Genomic DNA, 23,606 nt, shown 5'->3' with positions numbered 1-23,606 from the left:
ATGTGCTCTCTGCTGCCTGGCTTCAGCACCTGGCCCCTGGCCTGCTCTCATGCAAGTACAGATGTAGCTATAGGGATGCTGCTGCATGTGTCTGCATAAGAAAAAGCTCCAATTGAAGGCTGTTTATCTAGGGAAAAATAAGAAGCCACTGTCACTTAGGAGAAAGCAACACTTAAGAAAGTTTAGTGCATAGTGTTGTTTCATATTTGTGTGTCTGTATAAAAAAATAAATACATACACACACACATTGTTTCATATAACAACCATCTTATGTTTTGAATAATGCCATCTTGAGCAATGCCCAGACCTTCCCAAAATGCTGTTAGGATCTTGTAAGTGTGTGTAGCCAAGTATCATTATTAGAGTAAATGTCACAGTTCTTGATTGATTACATGGTGTTCTTTTGTCAAATGTTCACCTAATAATCTCTGAGTGTGTAGATATGACATCAGTTCTCGGTTTCATTTCCTAAAATGTGTTTTGACTTCCTTGGAATGAAATAACTTTCAGCAAAATATAACTTTGACCTAGCTCAACTTTTATAAACAAGTCCTATTAACTTGAGTGTGTGCTGTGAACTTGCTCTGAGCTTGGGTAATATGTCTTATGTTGGGCTGTTAAGCTGACAGGCTGATATTTTTCATTATGAAACTATAGGTTAGTGTAGAGAGCCACTGCAAACACCGTGGTGTTGCTGCTCAGCAGATGTAAATTGTCACACTCCTTAATGTTCCACAGAACTCCTGATACTTTCCACTTCTTGCCTCAGTTTCAATGTCATATACTTCGTTGCACTGAACAGTGTAGATGTGTTTTTTGTTCCTGATACCAAAGATGTAGGATTTTTCATGCTTGAGAGAGTGGTTTTGGAGGTTTTTTCCTCTCTTTAGGCATTGTATAAAACATACTATATATTGCAAATTATGGAAGACTGCTTTTTATAGAGTTTATTTATGGATACCTCTATATTAAAGAGGTAAATAAAGTCAAATTGTCAGACTGTGCTCTCAGAGGCAGACTAATCACTGGTTTAAAATGTTATCCTTATTTTCATTAATTGAATTTGGTTGGGTGTTTTTTATTTACTGTATTGGGTGTTGGGTTTAATTTTGCCTGGTAGTTTTAAGAATACTCATTTCCAGTGAGATCTTGTGTCTCTTTAAAACTGATTCATTTGTTTTGGAAGAAATCTTTGCTTTTATGTTAAGTTGCTTCTTCTCCTCTTAATACTAATGTTGATACTGACTGTGTGCAAAGGCATAGCCTTAAGTACTGGGTTTCTACTTAAGGTAAGTCAGGAGGTAAAAGGCTTTGGCTTAGATACACTACAAATAAATCTGGTTTTGATTTATGTTGAGCTTAATACAACCCTTGCCCTATCATCTTGATCGGGTAAATCACTAACTGGAGCAATTAACTGCCAAGGCTTTAAAAATATGAAGTAGGGAGGTTCTTAAACCTTGCTTATGCTTATCTCGGTTTTTAAAGAGTTTGGAGTACTGTAAGTAAAAGAAGTGTGTTCAACACCTCTTGGCATAAGCATCAATTGTCAGCTGTACAAAGGGTATAGGAAGTCAATATAATGGGCACTTAGGACTAATGCATATATTTAATTTGTCTTTTAATGGGAGAACTGCCATGGATTGGCTTGAGAGAAACTTTTTTTTCATACTCTGTTGGTCATTCCTACATTGCTGGGTTTGGTTTGGTTTTGTTTTGTTTTTAAGTGATACAGTCGATTTTGGATCTGTTCATGGAAGAAAATGTAAGTCTCAGGTCTTGTGCACATCACTGTGTCTCCTTTCCAAGGTTTGTTATTGTCACCATAGAAATGCTTTTCTTTTTTTTTTTTTTTTGATAAAAATTTGCCCAAACAAATGGGAGAGTGTGGTGGAGGAACAAAGCAGAAGCACTGATAACCTCTCAGTTACTCAGTCTGGAAAAACAGAAATACTTCTCATTAAATCTTTCTTTAGTGTGATTTCAGGAGTACTTTTGCTCTAATACATGGAAATTTTTCTGGCAGATTGTGATTTTTAAATTAATGATATCCCTTTATTACGCGTATGACAGTTTGGCCTATCTGTATATTAAACAAAGACTTTGTTATCTGAAATATGCATTGATTAACCACATGTGAAACGTGTGTTGACTTAGTGTCTTAGCTGCTTATGTGTCATTTGGAAAACAAAAAGCAGAAATTAAAAGAGGAAAAGATTTAGCTTTCTACAGGATATGCTTCATTACTTGTGGCTGTAAGTCAGCTGCAAGCAAACTTTATTTGTCAAATAAGTATTTTGATCTTAATTTCCAACCCTAACATAAACTGATTAATGTTTACTCATGTAAGTAGCCCCATGAAAAATCAATATTGGAATTATTCCTTGTTAGTACAGAGCAGGTTGTGAAGCCTCTCCCTGCCCCTGCACTCTGGACAGCAGCAGGGCCAGGACAATTAGGATCCATAGACTATCATAGCAGAGTCTGCTTCTGTGTCTTCCTGCTGCCGAGGATGGCTTGTCCTTTTGATCCTCCTCTATCCAAAATACATTTGGAATGTAAATCTCATTTGTTACCTCTTGGGAGACCAGTAATGAAATCTTTTACTTTCAGACTGACAACCTAAGACCAGTGTGGATTATTGAAGGCTAGAAGTTGTGTCTTTTAAGGGAGGAGAAATTAAGGGAAGTTTTGCATCCTGTGGAGTAAAAATGAGTCTTCTCAACTGAGTTCTGTTTGAATAAGGGAAAGTGGTCTGTGTATAATAATATTATTGTTGTTTTTCTTATTGTTTTCGGACTTGCTGAGGTTTAAGGAAAAAGGAGATGCTTCTATGTCTGATTCCAGCTAATGTAGATGGGTATAATGCTTAATTGGGCTACTGTGTTTTACACTTCTTAGATCAGGCCAAGTACAGCTTAAATTGTTAAGTGGATTAACAGGATGTAATCTGCTTTGATTGGTATATCTGATTCCTTCATTCTGCAATGTACTAAGCAACTAGTTGAAAAATTTGGTGAAACGCAGTTTTCTTCTGCTGAAAACCAGCAGAAGTATTGCATGATATATTCACATTTCTGGTATATGGGGAGAAAGTTTTCTCCTATGAATATTGCTCTTTCTAGGTTACTCATTGGGATATCTGATTTACTGCACATGCTCTCTGATCTTTATAAAATGTTAGATAGATTTGAGTGAAGACATTTTATCTCACTAAAATATAAGTAGATGTAATAATATTTTTGTAGGTCTTTACTTTGTTGTTACTCACCTGAAATTAAAAATAGTCCATGTGTGATCTCTTAGAGCATGAATGTTCCAAGATGTAGTTAGGTGCTATAGCCATATTTTCACCTGCAGGTGATATTTCACCTACTTGTAGTTAGTAATAAGTAGCATGGCTAGAAATCTGAGGTGAACAGAGTATCACCTATTTTACAGTTAACAGGAACTGAATTTTAAATTCTCAACTGATTGAAGTTTTTATCCATTATTCACATGTGGAAAAGTCCCAAGGAATAAAGAGCTAGAAGTGTTTATAGCACTGTGCCTTGTGGACTGTACAGGAAATTTTTTTGTATAGGCTTTTATAGTGGAAAGAATGAGTTGGACTGTGAACTATCCCATGGGTGTGTGGGTCTGGCACAATGCAGTTAGCAAAACCCAGGATTAATGCTTGAAGAACTGGGGATAAAATGCCCTTGGTTGTTAAGGTTCAGCTATGGAACAGTCTTCCAGATCAGATCAGTGAAATCTGAACTCCTGCAAGTACTTCCAGATTTTTGGGTTTTGAGGAAGCCCTTTCACGACAGGTGATGTCTCAATGCAAAAAGCTTCCTCTTGCTGCCCTTATCATAGAATCATAGAATGTTAAGGGGTTGGCATGGAATGTAAAGATCATCTAGTCCCAACCCCCAAATTTATCTCACTTTCAAAAAGTGTGTAGTAAAAGAAACAGTGTTTTTGTTCCTTAAATGTGGCAACCTCTATTAAATCTGTTAAGGAATTCACTATTGCTTTTGATTGATATTGGCCTTGAGGGTGGCATAAAACCCAAACCCAGCATACATCTTGCTGCCTGCTGTTGAAACTTAGGATAGGAATGTAATGGATCAAGCTTCATAAGTATTATACCTTCCTAGAAATAGTGTTCTATAAAGAGTTATGCCTAGCTTACCCTCCAATTTGTGAGTGATAGTTCAACCATTATGGCACTGATAATTTTAAATTCAAATCTTTATTGTAAGAGTCCAAGTGATTTTATGTAATATTACATTGTGAGATTCTTTTCCCCTAATTATGTGTGTTTAAGGTGGCATTTTAATTGGGAAACCACAGAACTCTAATAAATTTAACCACAGAACAGGAAAAATTAGTGCTTTAAGACTATATGTTCTGAAATGTCATGTATCCATTATGTTTAAATTATTCTTTTGATTACTTTCTTTGAAGTTTTCCTATCTTATCATCTCATATGTCCCAAAGTGCTTTCTCTTCTGATTTCCTTCCTCTGCCAATCTCTCTCTCTGTTTTGTCTTCAGGCATCTCTGCAATTATCTTGTCATTCTCATTCCTCCTCAGACCTCCAGTAATTTTGGATTTCTGCAGTTCTCTGCATACACATTCATACTCATGGCTTTGATCATCCTTTTTGTGTCCTTTTTAGTTTAGTAAGGGTGGGAGCCTGGTGAGTGAAGGGAAGTTTCGATTACCCTTGCATAGGATAATAGAAAAAATGTTTGTAAGAAAGAAATATTGTAGTTTTTGGGGTCACCTCTGAGGACAGCCATGCTGTGGCCAGCCATGGGACTGTCAAAATATGAACTAAAATAAGGGCTGTATTTGAAAAACAGGGGATGTGATTAAAATTCAGCTCCATCTCCCTTTTTCTTGGTCTGTAGCAGATGCTTTGGGTCACCTTTTTTATCAGCTGCTGAACTCTGCTGGTGCAGTAACATTTTTTAAAGATGCTCCATCTGAGAGACAGAAAGTCCTTGATGTCAGATTTTCTCCTATGTGTCAGGAAAAGGTGGCACATAGGAGCTTTTGCTTTCACCTCCAGCAGCTCCTGTGCATTGGCAATGAGGAGGAACATTCACCTGAGATTTTTTTACCTCTCTTCCTTGATGGAAGAGTGGGATGCTGCTTTTCAAAACAAGCAAATGGAGCAAGGACTGATCAGGATCAATCTGCAAACTCATTTGCTTCAGCTATGCTTATGGCTTTTTTTAGCAGTTGGAGTGAGTTTTACTGTTTTTTTATAGAACTTAGCCATAAAAGATTAAGGTTAGTACCAGGACTTTTTTTAGTCTCTTCAAAAAATTAAAAATATAGTGGTATGCCCACACACAGAATACTAATTTTAGTTAAGACTATTTTAGCTAAATCATGAAATTGTTAGAGCCATTTCTGTGCTGAGAACACATTTGTAAAATTTTTATAATGTTTTCTGCATATGGTAATTTTAAGCATCAGTCTAGAATGGTCCACAGTGCTTTATTAGGTTTTGGTAAGTAATTTTATCAGAAGCCAGGAGTGTGAGTAATAAGCAAATGTAAGTGATTTATATGTACTTAGGCAGATACAAGTGTTGCAGAAATAGAAGCACCACTAACACGCAGCAACTGAGGTACCTGAATAATGAAAACCCTTTTCTGTTTCTTTTAGGACAGTGATACTTTAATTGCATCTTCCCTTTGAGCTCTTTGACACAAACTAATTTGTTTGAATTACTGGACAAAATAAACCCTCTGGCACTTAAGATGTCCAGAAACCTTTTGTATTCCCTTTTGCTTTGTTAGCTTTGAATATCATGATTAGCATCAACACCTAGAAACTCTGCATAGGCTAACTTCACTGTCATAACTGATCTCACTGAAATGTGTTCGTGTCTCAAATTCTGCATTTTGATGCATTTGGCTTTCCTATCTAATATTCTTGTTGGAATCAGCTGCTCACGGCAGAGAATTTTAAAAGCAGCTGTACAAAGATTTCCAGTGATTAACTTCTATCAGTGTTCGCTTCTCTTCTGGTCTGCCCGAATTCCTATGTTGCACTTGGACTACAGTTGTCTCGTTTGAGGCACAGAATTATAGGCTGTGCTCTTGACTTGCTGTTGTACTCGATGGGAATTTAGCATTGGGTAATGCTGAAAGAGCAGCAACGGAGTTGCAAAATAACATACCAGGTATATAATTCATACCAAGAGATCAGTTAGTAAAATTAGAATAGCCTTTCTTTTGGGAAACTGTGGAGGCAAACAAGCAGTTTCAAGGGAGATGAACCACTTCTGTGAAATCCCAGTTTCATTGCAGACACTTGGTATAGCCTCATGCTTAACACAGTGTTGCTCTACAGTTATACTTGGTTGCCAATTAACAGCTTTTAACTGGGAAGTACAAAAGTAGAAGGAATGGGAAGAAGAGAATTTTGAAAATGTAGTTCAGCAAAATGGATTGGATCATGAAGATTAAAGAATAGCACAAGAAAGCATCAGGCTTATTGAAAAGGGGAGCAATTTAAGCAAGATTAAGTTTGCTGCTAGTCTTAACTAATCTGTGCATTTTCATTTGTTTTCATTAGAAGCCTGGAGTGTAAGCTGACTTGTTTAACTACTTAGGAAGTGGAAACTGCAATTATTTTGGTCAGTGGATAGAAGGTTTGTCAGCTTTTGTGGTTCAAAAGGAGCCTCTGAGATAAGTATCTTGAAACTACTGAAGTCAGAACACTTGAAAGGCACAGGAAATATATGTAATATTTTATAATTATTGTATTTCCAGTTGCATGACTGTTACCTTGTTCTTCTCCGTGCAGTTTTGTGAGGATAATTAAATAGCCTGATGTTTTGAAAAATTCCAAGGAAGATGAGTAACAGCTCATATGTAGCAGACACCCATGATGTTTTCTCTATTAGCATGCAGCGGCCCCTACTCTCCCTAGGGCTACAGGAAAGTGTTAAACTTTTCCTAATGGCTGTGTTCAAGAACTGTCCTTATTGCAAAAGTGAGAGAAAGGACTCAGGGCCGGGGGTGGGGGGGGTGGTAGCCTGGGGGCGGGGGGTGGGAAGAGGCAGAATTTGACTGGAAATAGTGTAACTACTGGTTCCCCAAAGCTACCTTTAAAAACAAACCCAAAGTGTTTGCTGTTGTGGTGAGAACCTTTTATTCTGTCTTTGCTTTGCTTTCAGCATGGAGGTGAAATGATACTTGGCTTTGGACATACTGTTTTATGTCAATGCCTTCGTGCAGTAGTTCTGGGTAAGGGAAGACTTTTCCTGCTAGAGGAAAGCTTTGGATAACTTAATCACCTTTCAGCCTACTGACAAGTTGCAGGTTGCTCTGGCTGCTCTTCCAGAGAACAGTGACTCATCATCACTTACAGCAGGGTTAAGGTACAGGTAGACTTGCATTGTGCTGAGTTTTACTTGAACTAAGACGTACACTTGAGTTTTTTTCCACAACGTTTTCTAGACAATTAAATGCACTCAGTTGTGATTCAATGAATGTTGTTCTTTTTGGACCGAAATGCTAAGCTTGTTAAAATGCTTCTGGATTCTTTAGAAGAGGTCTTTAAAATACTTTATATAACTTACTATAATTGTTTTATGAGGGCTTTCAGAGTAAGGAAAATAAATATTGTGAGATAAAACTGGGGGGGGGGGGAAGAAGTGAGGATTTAACTGACTGAGAAAAAAAATAAGTAGCTACTGTGCTTGGAAGGAAAGATAAGTAGGGATAATTTTGCAGTTTTGCATATTACTGAAGACTGTTCACTTTACAGCACTTCTGTGACATGCAAAAATTTGCTGTAGATGTGGGTGAAAATATTTTTTGTATTGCAAATTGTCTTCTTTGAAGAAATCTTGCTTTGTTTCTTCTTATAAACAAACCAAGCATTCACAGGATGCTTCTAGTAATTTGGTGGGAAACAAAGATCATGTCACTGGCTATGATTGAACAAGGCAAATTTGGACCTTAATACCTAATTGGTCTCCAAGGCATTTAGTCTTAGTAGGGGGATGGAAAAGAACATTGGAGTTCATCTAGAATGTGGTTGTAATGTATGTTTTTGTGTTGCTTCTGTAGTGTGCACAGTATAAAGCATACTCGTTTTTGAAAAGTTCATTTCTTATTTTAACTTCTCAGGATTATCTGCTGCAGAGCCCAAGTTAAAGTAATATCGTTGGCTCCAAGTCAGGATGATTGTGGTAATCTTTTTTTTCAGGGAACACATTAAGTACTATCAGACGCATGTTTGTATTTAATATTTTATAAAGCATTTACGTTAATAATAGTTTTCAGAACAAGAAATTGTATAAGGGAATTTATGTAAGTTTTAAAATATATTTCTGTTATAATTGATCTTTAGACATGTGAGAGGAACTGCAAAGCAAAAATTAAATTTCATGTCAGACACTGAGAGGGTCTTGCACACCTAATTTTGCACTCCCTCAGACTTCTTTCCTCATTTTCATATGGACCTTGCAGGCAGAGGCTTAGTGCAGGACTGGGATTCTACATAATATTATTGTTTAGAAAGTGTGTTTTATCACCCTTCAAAAGGTAGAAGGGTGGTACCTTTCTGTGGTAGAAATGGGGGACTGAAAATTGAGTGTGTTATATGTAACTCAGGTTAGAAGGAAATGTAAACTCAGGTCAGAAGGAAAGGAGGTGTTGTCCTTGTCCTGAAAAAAGTTGCCAAAGAATTGTTGGCCAAAATTGAACACTAAGCAATAAATCCGTGTTTTATAATGGAGTGTATTTAAGACCTGAACTGTTTTGAAGGTGAAATCCCAAATCATGCAAGTATTGAAGCATGCTTTTCAGTCCAGTTTGGCAGAATGCTGAAGTGCCTACTTAATTTCCATAGATGCTTAATCAGATGCCTGGGGGAGAGCTGCAGTTGCAGATGTTGAGAAATTTAAGTCAGGCTCCTTCCTCTTTTGCAAATCAGCTCTATTTTTATAAAACAGAATCCCTAGATTATCTTTTAAAAGCAGGTTATTGTGAGGATTTTTTTCCCCCTAGGGAAAAGGTTTTAAATTCAAAAAGAAAAGACAGAGAATTTCCTTTTGAAATGGAGAAATATGAGTATGGGTGAAATGAATACTAGAGCTTCCCATCTTTGAAATTACTTTTGAAAACAAGCATAGATAAGTTTAAGTCTGTTCTCAGAAGATGCTTTTGTTATTTTCTTATTGATTGCTGTAGATGCCTGTGTATTAAAATGCTAATATTTGGTCCAGGTTAACCTTTATTTATGATGTGCAATTTTTGATTGACTCAGGCATTGTGTGATATGCCTTATGTGAAATGCAGGTGAATGTTCTTTTTTGTGATTTTTGTAGTGTTTGGGGTTTAACAGGATTACTGGGGCTTTAGCCTGAGATTCTGCAAGTCACTAAGTCAGTGTCAGCTTGGTGTCAGGCAGGTACAATACTGAGCACAGGGGCATTAGAGTGAACGGTTGTGTGCTTGGAAACCAGAAGCAGAAGCATGGTCAGTAATGCTCAGGGCCTGGCTCTTCTTAGAGGTGATATCCTCAGACAATCCGTGTAGCAGAGAAAAGCAAAATAATCCTTTATTCCACTCCCTACTCTTTAGCCAAAACACAAGCCAAAATGCAAACCAAAGATTTAACAGTCTAACTGCATGAAATAATCTGTTCCTACACTAGATCTGAACATCATCAGTCAAGTGGATCCCTGTTTATTTATATATTTGTTTAAAATGTTCTGCAGGTCATCTGGGAACTTTTGTCTAAGAAACATTGTTTGGGTATTGTCCCGGTTTGAGACAAATTTGGAGGAATATGCAAAATGAACGTCCTCTGATAGAAGGCAGGTTACAGCCATCCCTCCCCCACCAGGTTCGAGAAGAAATTCCTCGGAGGAAAGTGAAAAAGGAAAAAACCTATTTATTTTAACAAGCAGAGTGCATGCAGGCACAGAAAAAAAGAATAATGCTGAATAATAAAGCCTCTCGCTGTGGAGAGAATCTACCTGTGGGTAGATTCCTGTTGGGGCCCTCCCCCTGCCATGTAGTCCTGGGAGAGGGGCCCTGAGGGGACAGACACAGGATTTCCCTGCCCCTGGTCAGCCTCGCTCCCCACTGGTTGTTTTGTGTTCCCCTGCACGGGGAAGGACCCTCGGGTCCCGTGATTGAGCAGCTCCTCGGCAGAGCCCCGGCCATGCGGCTGGAGAAATAAACATCTCTGAAACATCTATCAAGAATTGGTCCATATGTATTTCTTTTCACGGGCCTCGTTGATTGACATGCGTGTTGCAGTTTCCCCACTGTAACAGATTTCAGAGTCCTTTGTGGGTGTGGCTTTCTCCTGTCCGGAGCTGGAGTTCGGTGTGGGCCGCTCCGGGCCTCGGTGGAAAGGCCTCCCAGTGAAGTTCTGGTGTTCTGAACAGTTCCAGAAGAAGAGAAGAAGAAGAGGAAGAAGCCAAAGTCCCAGGGCTCCGTACTTTAGCTAATGAACGAGAAACTAGCTAAAAAACAAAAAGAATGTAACTTTTTTCCCTGCTGCAGAGCGGAGCAGCCGGGCAGGAGAAGCCAGCGAGCTTATCTGTGTTTTGAACACAGCGCCGAAGGAATTCCACCGGCGCTCCCCCCTCTCCCTTAGCTAGCTTTAAAGGCACAGAGAAGCACAGGATTCATGGCTGGGCATAGAACAGACGATAGAGAATACAGTATCATACATTCACCCCAGGACAGGGATTAAAAGGTACCATCTTCACCCCGTGATTCACAAGAACAAGTGAAGAAACACATTTGTAGATCAAGAGACGGAGACTCCAGAAAGAAATGCTGCTCACTTCACCATCTTTATATAAGTTCTTCCAGAGATAAACTGAAGCCTTCTCTTTATGAACACATCATGTGACAAGGATTCGCCCTCTGTCTTTCAGGTTCAGCTGCAGTTACTGCTAGGAAATTGCAGACTGTTTCAAGGTTGAATTGATGCAGCTTTAATTGTTATCTGCTGGATCCTATTGCATTACTATCAGCAAGTTTGAAAAGGTCTTGCTACCAGATCTGCTTCTCAGAGAGTGCGTGCTTATTTCTGGTAATCAAATGACCCATCAGTCTTCTCTTCATTTAGCTGACATGGGCAGGACTCCCTGAGATTTCACAAATGGATAAAATAGCTAGGGGAGGAAAATAAATGGCGTATGATGATAAGAGCATACGATGTGAAGCAAATAAGATGATATTTATGAAACATGTCCCACTGCAGAGACAGAAACATTGAGAAAATACAAGACCACCTTTAGGTCCTTTCCCAAGCCCTTGAAGTCCTCCATGTGGAACGGTGCCTGGTGTGCATGATGGTGGTGCCAGTGTGGATCTTGACCAAACACCGCATTGCAGTTTTCCATGATTGCCTTTGAAGCAAAGACCGTAAAATAGGAAGGTATTAATACAAACTTACAGCTTGCATGAGACACTGGGAATGCTGCTTCTTGGAATTAGTACTTAGGATATTAATCCACATGTTCTGTTAAGAAAAATAGAAGAACTGTCCAGTGTATAAAAATATTTAAATGCTTTTTTCACCTCCAGCAGTATCAACTTCCCATATACATCTGTATCCAGTGTTGATTTAAGCTCTAATTTTGGGGCCATTTTTGTGCAAATTTCCATTACATGCATTATGGATGCACAGAGTCTGCTTGCACAAAAAGAGCTGTAGTGTTGTAATCCTCTAAATTGAAGGATTTGTAAGGTAGCAGAGGAAGGACTAAGAATAGCTCTAGAAAAATAGTGATTGAAGGTTGCTACTACCAGAACCATTCATCCAGCCTGCAGCCCACTCTCTGTGTGCTCTGCAGCTGTGCCAGAAAATATGTTGTATGAAGAGTTTGGGCAGTTGAGGCCTGTTTCGTGTTTTTTGGCTCAGCTTCAGAGTGAATCAGGAGGTGTGCACATGCTCTCTGGCAAAATACCCTTCCCAGAAGTGCTGGGGGAGGGCATGTAACCCAGTAATGATGTATGGACAGACTTCACTGCACACATGCCAGTCCAAGGGACAGAGAGGAAACACAGGATTTGGTCTTCCATTGGTACTGGAAGAATCTCAGGTGTCTTACCTGGTCAGGAAGACTGGGTATACTGCATTCTCCTCCTGAGTACAGGTCAAAACTTTGTCTAGCCTTGTTGGATGAGGTAATACTGAATCTCATGTCCCCAGGAGCTGTGTATGTGATGGGTGCATTCTCTAGCCTGTGTCATGTAGAGAGGCAGAATGGCTGGATTAAATTCTGTCCTTAGAAGCCAATTCTGTGGCAGTCATTCACCTTTCAGGATCAGGACCTCCGAATGGACTTTGTACAGTTTTCAGGTGTCATTTGTCTTTTTGCCATATCTTAAAATTTATTTGCTGCATTCCTCTGTTTTCCTTGTTTTTCTTTCTACTAGCTTTCCTTTAGTGTCCTTTTAGCTTTTTCCAGTAATTATTAGCTCTGATCCCACTGCCGTAACATTTTTTTATTTGAAAAAAATGCAATTCGGCTGATGATACCTGGAAGCAAGCCAGTAAAGGCTAAAGAATGAGTGGAAACAAAGTCTGCCCAAGTTTCCTCATTTGGAAATGAAATGCCTGACTAGGATCTCATCAGTTTGATATTTTTTTTTTTTTTTTTTTAAATAGAAGCTGGGTTTTGACTGTGGGGTGATACTGGTGAGGATGTCCATATAACACAAGCCTCTCAGCCTCTCAAGCTGTTTTTCCTTGGCATATGGGGTTAATGGCACACCATTTGATACTGTTACCCTGTAGAATCATAGGGCTATTTAGGCTGGAAAAGACCTTTACAATTATTAAGTGCAACTATTAACCCAGCACTGCCAAGCCCACCACTAAGCCGTGTCCCTATGCACCACTTCCACGTATCTTCTAAATACCCTCAGGGATGGTGACTCAACCATTTCCCTGGGCAGAGGGTGTCAGTGTCTGACAACTCTTTTGGTGAAGAAATTTTTCCTAATATCCAATCTAAACCTCCCCTGGGGCAGCTTGAGGGCATTTCCTCTTGTCCTAATCCTTGTTAGTTGGGAGAAGAGACTGACTGGTACCTGACTACAACTTCTTTTCAGGCAGTTGAAGAGAGCAGGAAGGCCCCCCCAGCCTCCTTTTCTCCAGGATAAACTCCCTCAGTCACTCCTCATCGGATTTGTGCTCCAGACCCTTCACCAGCTCCAATGCCCTTCTCGGGACATGCTCCAGCCTCTCAATGCCCTTCTGTAGTGAGGGGCCCAGAACTGAACAAAGGATTTGAGCCTCACCAATGCTGAGTGTTTAAATAAATTCATGCTGCCTTCACTCATATCGGGTGTTTTGTCTTCATCTGTCACCCTAAGAAAACAAAAAATGTGCTGCACAACACTGGAAGGAGGAAAAAGCCTTTCTATTGGTTTTTTTTCTGTGTGGTTTTGTGGTGTAAATAGTATGGCAGAGCAGCACTGTTGAAATTAGGAGTTACTTGCTAATTAGTTAAATATACCCTAAACTCATTTTAGTTCAAGTCCCTAAGTATGCATATGTTTGGTGTGGAGCTGTTAGGGAGTGGAAGGGTGAGTGTGTTGGGAAGACAGGCCAGGGAACTGCCAGGCTTCTCCCTTGCTCCACATCAACCCCCATCACAGGGTTGAGGCAAACTGTTGGATGGATGTATTTGCCTCAGACAGGGGAGTAGAGCACTAGAAGCAAACACTGTTAATAGCATTAACTTTGTATTTTATTCTGGTACTGTGTTTGTACGTACTATACAAAATAAGAGGCTCCATGTTTTTAGGAAATCCCAAAGGTATCAGGAAATTTGATGCACATGTAGCTCAAGGAAGCTTTGTTAGCTGAAAGCCTTTTTTTTGTTGAGTGGGAGTCTTCAGTGTTTCTAAGTCTTGTGAATTTTCTACCTTTTTACATGTATATCAGTAGGGAAAATGGACGCGCTTCAAAGTACTGTAACAGCTAATTCATCTCAGAGAAAGTCACCTTTGTCTCTTACTGCTTTGTTTTCAGTGAAATGCAGATTGGCTTTCAGGTTGATGGTAATACCACAGACACATTGCAAATAGGAGATTATATAATAAAGACTATGAGAGTGTGTTATTAGATAAACTTAAAGCTTTGGTTTAGAAGGAATTCTGAATCAAACTGTATAAGCATTACAATGAAATGCAGGTAAATGTGAGATTTAACTCAGGGTTAAGCTTTAGAAACATTTAACTTGGATTAAGAATTGAGTGATTTTAAAGGTTAAGAGAAAAAGTGTAACTTTGGTTAATGAACTGTTTAATCATTGTGTCAGAGTTTCCTTTCCTTTCTTCTGGAATCATCCTAGTTTGTCAGGTTTCTTTTCTTGTTTGGAGAAATTCAGGACCAGTGTCTAAGATTTGACAGAATAATTCATTTTTGGATAATTCATTAGTCTGATAAAAAGGGTATGCTGCAGGATTTGGCAGTTGACTTAATTTATTCTTGAAATTAGTAAATTGGGAGATAACAGACTAATGAATATATTCAGTGTAATTGTAAAGATAAACTAAAACCATGATGAACTTTGAACTTCTGTGTGAGAAAATACACTTGTATTGAAATCAGGGAAGGTGACCCCTCTCTTTTAAAACTCCCACTAAAACTGGTTTTTCTGCACAGTTGTTCCTAATGGAGATTCTGAATCTGGGATTAATGATTTTTGACACAGCTTAACTAAATATAGGTCTTTTTGGGCCTGAAAACTGCAGAAAAAAAAAAATCTGTGTGTTGTTTCTTTTTTTGTGTGTGGGGTTTTTTTGTTTTTTTTGGTTTTTTTTTGTAGGTACATTTAACTGTATGCTCCTGATTGCAGTCTGTAGTAAATTCATGAGAGTTTCACAGTAACAAGATCAGACAGTGAATCAATCCAAGATGTTCTTGTGTTGGGTTTGGCTTTTGCTGCTGCCAGTGATGTGGCTTCTAATCCATCAGAAAAGATGAGCTCTGCTTCTTTATCACTTAGATACCAGATAATTGTTTCTGTCAGGATCTCTCGATATTCTGTGTGCTTCCCATCATTGAATGAAAGTCTATATTAACTCTCACTGCATGTTATGTTAATTTTTATTTGATGTTGGGTTTTGATTTGTAGATGTCTGAAATTGTGGCATGGCTCTGATTTCTCAGTTTTTTTACTTCAGCATTTGTTGAGGCTAATGGATAATGGTAGCCTTGCAAGTGCCACTTCAGAGCCTATACAACATAAAGTGAGTTAGAGCTTGACCTAGAACAATACCCTTTGTCCTGAGGAAAGGATTTAAAATCATAGAATGGTTTGGATTAGAAGGGACCTTAAAAGGGACCCCGTTGCCATTGGCCACTAGACCAGGTTGCTCAGAGCTGCTCCTACCTGGCTGTAAATACATCCAGGAATGGAATTCACAGCCTCCCTGGGCAACTTGTTCCAGTGCTGCACCACCCTCCCAGTAAGGAATTTCTTCAATGTAGCTAAGCTAAATCTGTCCTGCTTTGGCTTAAGGCCACTGCCCTTGTCTGGTCACTACACAGCCCTGTGAAAAGTCCCTCTCCAGCTCTCTTGCGGGCCCCCTTTAGGGACTGGAAGGTTTCCCCAGAGCCTTCTCCAGAGTGAAGAGCCCCAGCTCTCTCAGCTTGTCTTTATACTTGTTTATGGAGCTGAGAATACTCTATCTGAATTCAGATTTTCTGATTGATTTTGTCTACCACTTTCTACTTTCTTTCCAGTCCAAATTTTAGGTTTAGTGATATACATCATAATTTGGCCACCCACTGACCAATCTAATTTTCTTCCTATATGTGGATGATTCCTGAATCATTTCCCATTGAAGTTTTGTTCTCTGTTCCAAGCAGTGAAATTTTAAGTCCACTCATCCTTTTAATGGAAGTCTGTGCATACTTTTATTCTTTCACTGCTGGTGTAAACCCTTCACTGTGCCACACAGATCCTGCCCTGCTGCAGTGCATGGGGCAGGTTCACCATAAATAAGCCCAGTTTCCTTGTTTGCTAGTATGAGGTGTTTCTTTTGTGGAGTACTGTTTGTATAGTGCTTATAGTAGCATGAGTGCTTCTTGGTGTAAGATTGTATTCCTCTAATACTGGATAAGCTTTTAAGAGTTATTGTTAATCCTTAAACAAAGATGAAGCTACAGAATTAAACATTTTAAAATGTATGCCTGCATCCTTCTTGGGAGCGAGTTTCATCCTGCCTAACCTCAAGAATTACTTCCTCAAGTCATTCTTAACCTGGATTGTCCTGTGATTCTGTTAAGGATGCAGAAAAATAAGCTTTCCACAAATAAAATTTAAAATAGGCAACAGAAGCTAGGTTTTGTAATATCTCTGACTAGCCTAGCACTTCTGTCTCCGGGGTGGCTTTATTTGTGAATCTTCACACATCCACTTCTATGTAAAACTAGGCTGCACAACTGGCATTTAGTATTGCATGGCTGATGTATTAAATAAGGAAACAGTATTTCAGGCTCTCATGTATAATAATATTTTTTTAAACGGAGAAAAGACAAGAAAATAAGAGGATAGGTCCTAAGTCTGGAGAAACAGAACGGTAGAAGGCAGGAGGGAGAAAGAAGATATTAATGGATTCTACAAGTGATAACTTCTAGGGTTTTTATGAAAACAAGCATTGTTTTTCAGCTAAGATGCTCTTGGCCTTATGTAAGCTTTCTGAACACTAGGGGAGCTGCTGAACAGCTCAAGGTTTAAAAAGGCCTGGAACAGTGGTAAAGTTTCCACAGTGCTAAGCTGGCCTTTCATCTGCGTCTTTAACTGTCAGGTGAGAGCAGGATAGAGCCAGTCTTCAGGCACACATAGGGCTCTGCTCTGGCAGAGCTGTGGAGAAAAGACGGCAAGTCCTACCCTGGATCAATATAACTAAGTTTCCATTGCCTTGTAGAGAGCCCAGATTTCTAAAATGCAGGCTCTAGCAAATTGGACATTATTTTGAGATTTTGCTGTGCTGTTCACCTGCCAGATTGTTTTTATTTTGATATTCATTTAGCTGTTTCATTCTTTTTTGTTTATATTCTTCATGGCAGGAATTGTTTCTCACTCTGTCTAGTGAGTAGAGAATAGAGCACCTTGTTCAATTCCTGCTTGGGGATATTTCTTAATACTTTAACATATGAACAGTCCCTGAGCAAGAGGGTATTTTTTTTCCCAAGTCCATTAAAGTTGGATAGGCCAGTCTAGATCAAGTGTAGTCTTACATGAAGAAATCCCAAGTAGGAAGCTTCTCAAAGATAATGCTTAAGGATGTCCAGTCAATAATGATTTTATTTGATAAGAGATTTTTTTTTTGTAGTGCAGACTGTTCCTACCCAAGCATCCAAAACATCCAGGGCATCCAGGTTTTCACTCCTATCTGCTGGAGAACATGGTTGGGTTTTTCTAAATTTAAAAATTCCTACTATATTTTTTTCTTAGAGTTCGCTCCCACTGCCCAGATGGCTGCCGTCATACCTCTTTTATCATAAGGAATGTCAAAGTAAGGGATCTTTTCCATGGTTTTTGTGGGTCTAGGCTAAGTGAGGCTTGTGTGAAACCCCACACTTCTGTAATGTTTGTGCCACTTGCAGGATGGGTGTAGGACAGCAAATTCTTCCAGGGAAGTGGTCACTGGTCACAGCCCTAAGCCTGGCTGGGTTCAGCATTTGGACAACACTCTTAGGTACATGGTGGGATTCTTGGTGATGGTGCTGGGCAGGGCCAGGAGTTGGACTCGATGATCTGGATGGGTCTCTTCCAATCCAGCATATTCTATGAAATTTTGGCATAGCTTTGACGTCAGAATAGAAATTGAAACTTGAGGCTTGGATTCTTTCCTGCATTTTTAACACAGCGACAGCAAGTGAAGCTTGAGACATGCAAAGAGCAAAGTCCACCACGACAGTTCCATGTAAAGAAGTAAGTTTACCTTTGCAATCACGGAAAAGTAAAAAGATTATGCTACTAAAAAGCCAAAACCCCTCTGCACTTCTGAAAGATTGATGAATTTAACCAATGCTGAAAACGTATCATCCACTTGTGTAGTGTATAATGTGTATTATCTGCATTTTTTGTCCCTTCTAGTCTGAACAGTTTAGGATGTCACAAGTGAGGTTTCTGTGTCAGTGGTTTGAGAGTGCAGGTATATTGTAGAAAGAATGTGAATGAAGAGCAGGGGTCATTTCTCAAACAAAACCTGACAGCTTCTTTGTGACCCCCATTGTTTGTGGACTTCATGCTGAGCAGTTCTAGTTATGAATTCTGACATGCAGTAAACTATGGTGGATCCAGGCACTACAAAAAGGTCATTTTCACAGAGCTAAAGGTGACGTACCAGGTGCTATCATGTAGTAACTGGCACAGCTCCTTGAAAAATCAGTTAAGCTAATCTTGGTTTCTGCCAGCCTCAGGTATACTCTTAAAATGTAGTTAAGAAGTGTTCTTACAAATTAATATATATGATAATATTTTTCAAGGTGAATGGGAAGTTACTGCATGTTATACATACTTAATCTACTTATCACTCTTAAAGGTTCCAGTTTTCTCCATTGGTAATTTATTAGTAATTGTGAATATCACACAAGTGATATATATCTAATTTTAAATTATGAATCTTAGTGGATTGATATATGTGATGTTGGTGAATGTAATATTTTTTCTTTGTAGGTTTGTATTTTTAATATATGAAGGAAAACAATCAGAATCATAGTAATAGTGTTTCATGTCCTTAGAGGACTTAGTAAAGTAACAGTAAAAGATGCACAAAGAGAAAATACTACAGAAAATGAAGGGGATGAGTTATAAAATGTAGCATATTAAATAAAATAGTACTATGGACATAAAGGATTGTTACTATATTGCAGTAGTATTAGCCTGTACTGTTGTTATCAGTTTGTCTCTCTTGTCAGCAGGGTTCTTCAGTTTCACTTTTTGAATTGGAACATTTTATTTAGACAACTCTCATTCCAGCATATTTTTTTCCTTGCATGGAAACATATTACTGTTTTACTGTATCATATTTTTCTCCAACAATACATCTACAAGGGATGTCTGTAATTGTGAGGATCTATTTTCTTCCATAATGATGATCTGTCCATCTGTTTCCATTGTTCCATGGCATTGCCATTGTTATAAATACCAGTGAATGCAGATTCTGCAATGACTCACTGATAGTACATGTTTAATCTTTAAGTATCTCTGGAATATTACAGTATTGCAGGCTTCATAAATACATCAGATAGATATTGCAATGTCTTCGCATGGAGGTCATCCTCAAAATAATTTTTAGCATGTGGTAAAAGCTGAAGTGAGTTCTACAGAAATGAAGAGTGATAACGAGAGTTTTATTATCATTTCCACTACACCAGTAAAACTTCCTGAAAAATAACATTAGAAGAGTTAAGTAGCAGCTATCAAAAGTATTTATGTATGTCACTCACTGAAAATGGTTTTCCATTTAATCCTAGAAAAAAATAGAAATGATATATCAAATTTGATGAGTGTACTGGTAATTTAGTGTGAAGGCAAATCCCTCTTCAAAAGGGAGAAACGATTTGTTCTCCACAATTGTATTTAGGAATCTAAAGCTTGGGATAAATGACATAAAGTTATATGAACAATTCTCCTGAGCACTATTAAATATTTTTGGAAGCTTAATTCTAACAAATTGGCTGTTACAAGCTTCTTGCTTCATCCTGGCACTAGTGAGTTTAATATATATATATACATAATATCTAGGAGTCTGTACCTGTGTCCAACTCAATTTGAACACATGCCATGAGTTTTTTTCTAAGTGCTGCATAAGGACTGTATAATTAAACATCATAAGTACGTTAGTAAACATGGATCCATGTAATGTTGGTAGATGAACTTTGTAAGAGGAAGGGCTCTATTGGAAATAGAGAACATCTTAATTTTTTATTTAGTTGAGCTTTTGGGTTTGATATTAAAAAAATAAAAAATTACAACTTCAGCCCTGGTAATTTCCATTTGTATATGTGTCTGTATGAATATGTGTATGTGTATACACACACGCTTTCCATTTTACAACAGCAACTGAAAATCCCAAATCCAGACACAGTAGAATGGAGCTGCATGGCAGCTCCCATTGCCTTGGTTACAGGGGCTAAGTTTTTTAGGACTATTGAATCAATGTTTAATATTTAAATAGAAAATACATGAATATTTTCATAACAGTTACACTCACATTGTTATGATGTATCAGAGCACACTGTAGCTAATAATTCATTGCCAGTTCCCTAATGCTGAGCTTATGAATGATTTGCTCTCCACAGCAGCAAAAGCAGTGCAAGTTAAGGGCAGCGTTGAGTAAGGGTGGCTTTTTGCTCATTGCATTGCATAGCCGTGCTCAAAACAGCTTCAGTGTCACGCTGTTGTTTTTCCTGTGCTCAGGAAATACCTTGTAGAAGTGTGAGTATGACGAGGAGAGAGTGAAGGATGCTGGAGCCAAGCATTCTCTCCTGAATGCTCTGGTGCCGCGCAGTTCAGCAGCCCAGGCTGGGGGAAGGGAAAAAGCCTCTGGCAGCCCCAGGGTGCAGGGCACAGAAGGAGGGAGAAGTGAGGGCTCATACAGTGAAGTAGTGGGCTCTGAAAGGAATTAGCAAAACATCTCATGAGGAAAGCTTCTTGGAGGGAAATGTGGATATATCTTTTTATGGAGTTTAAACACCCTTGGGATTTACTATCCATGCCATGTCCTGTCTGAAACCTCCTGAAATCTGTGGCTTTGTGAAAGCAGCTTCAATCTTTTATTTGTTGGTTGGTTTACTGCTCACAACTTATATCCTTATGCTGGAAGTTTGTATAAGTTTTTTAAAAAATGCATAATGCCACTTCATTTTATCGTGTATTCTACTAACCTGTTGTGAATACAAATTTTCTTGTGTATTTGGTATTATTTCAGTGTCTTAGTATGACCTGAGAAACATTTCTATGTGGAATTCATTCCAGTTAAAGAGACCATACATCCATTGCAATCCAGCATGACTTAACTGGCTAGTGTGAGCATAAACAGCTTTTATTGAACTGTGGAAATGGTGTTTTGTTCTAGATTTGATAGCCTGTGCAACATTTTGGTCTTAGCTGTACAGTGATGTAAAAAAAGACAGTAATTGATTTTAGCTCTTTGAAGGTAGGTTTTCAGACAGCTTGCCATTGCAATAATACATAGAGATGCAAGCAACATGGTACACAGTAAATAAGGTACTGTAATCCTTATTCTAAAATGTTTATCAAAAAATGACTAATGAAGGTGTTACCATACTATGTTTGTGTTCTGTTCAAAAGCAATACAAGTATGTACTGACCCAATAACGGGTGATACTGTAGTTGACCTCAAGAAAAGATCAACCCTGTTGAAAACATGTGATGGAAGTTCTGATTTCCAATTCCAATCTGTGATGAATTAAGGAATTGTTAGTGTTTTAATGCCTTCCTCTTTCTCCTGCCCTCTTCAAATACATTTAGGAAACTAATTCTTCCATAAAGTTAGATTCATTACTGAGGAAAGGACTAAGACAAAAGAAAAGCCCAACACTTGAGATAAGAGCAAAATGACTGCTGTATATAGTGCTTCTCTCCTACCACCCAGAGATGCCTTGATGCAGGATAAAACTAAATTACTGTTGATTTTTTTCTTGATTACGTTCATTTGTTCTCTTAGATTATAGTGGGTGAGTTCATTACATTATGCATTTACCAAAACTAGAAAGGAGTCTTCTTAAATCACAGCTACAATATATCAGTATTTTGTGACACATTTTGTGGCAATTCACAATGAGTATTTTGAGAAGGTAATAAAAATTTTTTTCTTTCTAAGTAGCAGTTTATCTGAGGTCAAATCAATTAATTTACTCCTTGAGAATACTGTGTCTGCATAATTTTCTGATTTTTAAAAATTAAATAAGGTGTTACAGTGATTTCACTAATAAAAATGATTTCAGACTTTCTGAAGGGTTGTCACACAGCTGCATACAGAGTTGTCACAACAGAGTTGCGTTAAGGTTTTTTGTTTGTTTGCTGGTTTTGGTTTCTGATTTTAAGTTTGATGTTAAATCTAATTGCCGACCAAGTTGGGTTTTGTTAGCAGGCTGGACTGGGAGAACCACAGAAATGTGCTGAAGAAGCTCAGAATGATGGTAACGAATGAATGTGGCAGAGGCAGGCTGTAATGTGAAGAAAAGGTACAAACTTAAAAAATTATAGCATGGTATTACTGTATCCTGCAGCCATAGGGAGGAGAGGAGAGAGATCCAGCAGGCAGGAATTGTGCAGCAAGATTGGTTTATTTAATTATTTTACAAACTCTTTTCTAGACTTTTTTCTTCATAGTCTAATTGGACAAAGGATCAGCCACCCCCTGGGTGGATTGGCTAGAATCCTAAACATCCATTGTCAAAATATTTTTCTACTGTACCATAAACATAGTTCTACAAGGTTGCAGGTGTTCATAGTTTATAGAATTTCTGCTAATCTCTTCGTGAGAGAGAAAAGTATCCCACGGGCTCAGAAAGAAGCAAGAAAATTCTCGCTAGCAGCAATATTGTATCCACAGCATGGGGATGTGAAGTTTCATTTAAAAAAGTTCTGCTATTTAAAGCTGTTTCACCTTGGTAGCGAAATGTTATTTTAATTTGCCCTTTGGCATGTTTAGTTGGACTGTAAGCCTCTGTTAAGAGTTCAGGTGTGGAAGAGCAGAGCAGTCCCTGAAAGCAGGGATCAGCTGTGAGGCAGCAGCACTGAGGTCCTCTGCGGGTCCTTGGGTCCCTTTCTCAGATGGGTGGCAGGGGGTGGCTTTGATGGAGGGGTAAAGGAAAGCAGAAGGGTGCTCAGCCCTCTTCTGGGGAGTTGGCTGAAAGCTGTGCCAGGGCCCTGAGAGAGCATGGGGAATTATAAGAGAGAACTGAGTTGTGAGCTGTAAATCCTGCCTGCAGAGGCACATGGCAGCACAAAGGAGCACATGGCGGCACACAGAGTGGCTTGTCTCCACCGGACCCTGGGGGGAGGAGGTGTCACAGGGCAGACCCCTATGGAGAGGAGCCCGCCGGGAGCTGACAGACGGGTGAACAGAGAGTGACCACCCCATAGAAGGACACTGAGAAAGTGTTGCTGATGTGGCAACACGGGATAGGTCACGCCATATAAGGAAATACTGTGCCTTGGAAAAGTGTATAAAACCAACTCACTCCTTTGAATAAACGATTCCGATTCCCTGCCGGTCTGGGTCCGTGATTCAGTCGCCAGCAAGAGAGCAGTGCTGAGAAGGGTTCTCCATCCCACGTCTGTGGTGACAGAAAATCTGCCAGAGAGTGGAGAAGAGGAAAGCAAAGACAGGCTGGCTGGGAGAGTCAGAGATGGCTGATACTCCCCATAGTGTTTGTTTTTTGGCATGTATTGTACTGCCCTTTTTTATTTGTGTTACTCCAAAAATATGGATCCGGTGACAATGAAAGACATTGCGTATGAGGCAATACAGTGCACTTCAGATATTAACTACTGCATTAATAAATCAGTGCAGCTATTGTTGGGGAAAACCTGATAAATACTTTGACACAAAAGTAGA

General features: G+C 38.9%; 1 protein-coding gene across 2 annotated transcripts in view; it reads left to right on the top strand.

Moving 5' to 3' along the window:
- Positions 1–23,606, top strand: part of HECW2 (HECT, C2 and WW domain containing E3 ubiquitin protein ligase 2) — a 180,066-nt gene that overhangs the window by 24,862 nt on the left and 131,598 nt on the right. The gene's annotated exons all lie outside the window — the stretch shown is intronic.

The sequence above is a fragment of the Corvus moneduloides genome, chromosome 7 (assembly GCF_009650955.1).
Source record: "Corvus moneduloides isolate bCorMon1 chromosome 7, bCorMon1.pri, whole genome shotgun sequence".
NCBI classification, from domain to species: Eukaryota; Metazoa; Chordata; class Aves; order Passeriformes; family Corvidae; genus Corvus; species Corvus moneduloides.
The sequence above is the reverse complement of the archived record's forward strand: the minus strand, read 5'-3'. Positions and strand labels throughout refer to the sequence as shown.